Here is a 489-nt window from a genome sequence, read left to right as displayed (position 1 = left end):
TCGCTACTACAGGCTCTCGTAAGCAAAAGGTTTAGAAACTCGGACAAGAAATTGTCGGTGCGATTGTGCGCACAATTACACCGATATCAATAGAATAATGATTTGCTGTTTTGTAGCCTTGTCTCGACGGATACGCCACGAATTGGGGTTCCTTACAATAAGGTTTTAAATACCGTATCCTCTATAACTCCACTCAGTGGTCATCTAGGTCGTGAGAAGACGTACAGCTCTGTGAGTTGCCAGTACTGGTGGTCCAAGCTATATAAATGGACGAGCAAAAATGTGCGCACGTGTGAGAAGAGTCAGAGGGTAAACCCTCTCCGAATGCGGCGGTGCCGCTGGCCTGTTTACCGGTACCCTCCGGGTGTTGGCAGTCCATGTGTATGGACTTTGTGTCTTGCCTGCCGAAGGACTCGGCGAACAACACAGGTGTAGTGATCTTTGTCGCCCATTTGAGCAAGATGGCTCATCTTGCGACAGTGCCGGACT

Source organism: Plasmopara halstedii (genome assembly GCF_900000015.1).
Source record: "Plasmopara halstedii genome assembly, contig: Scaffold_816, whole genome shotgun sequence".
NCBI classification, from domain to species: Eukaryota; Oomycota; class Peronosporomycetes; order Peronosporales; family Peronosporaceae; genus Plasmopara; species Plasmopara halstedii.
This window is presented reverse-complemented; position numbering follows the sequence as displayed.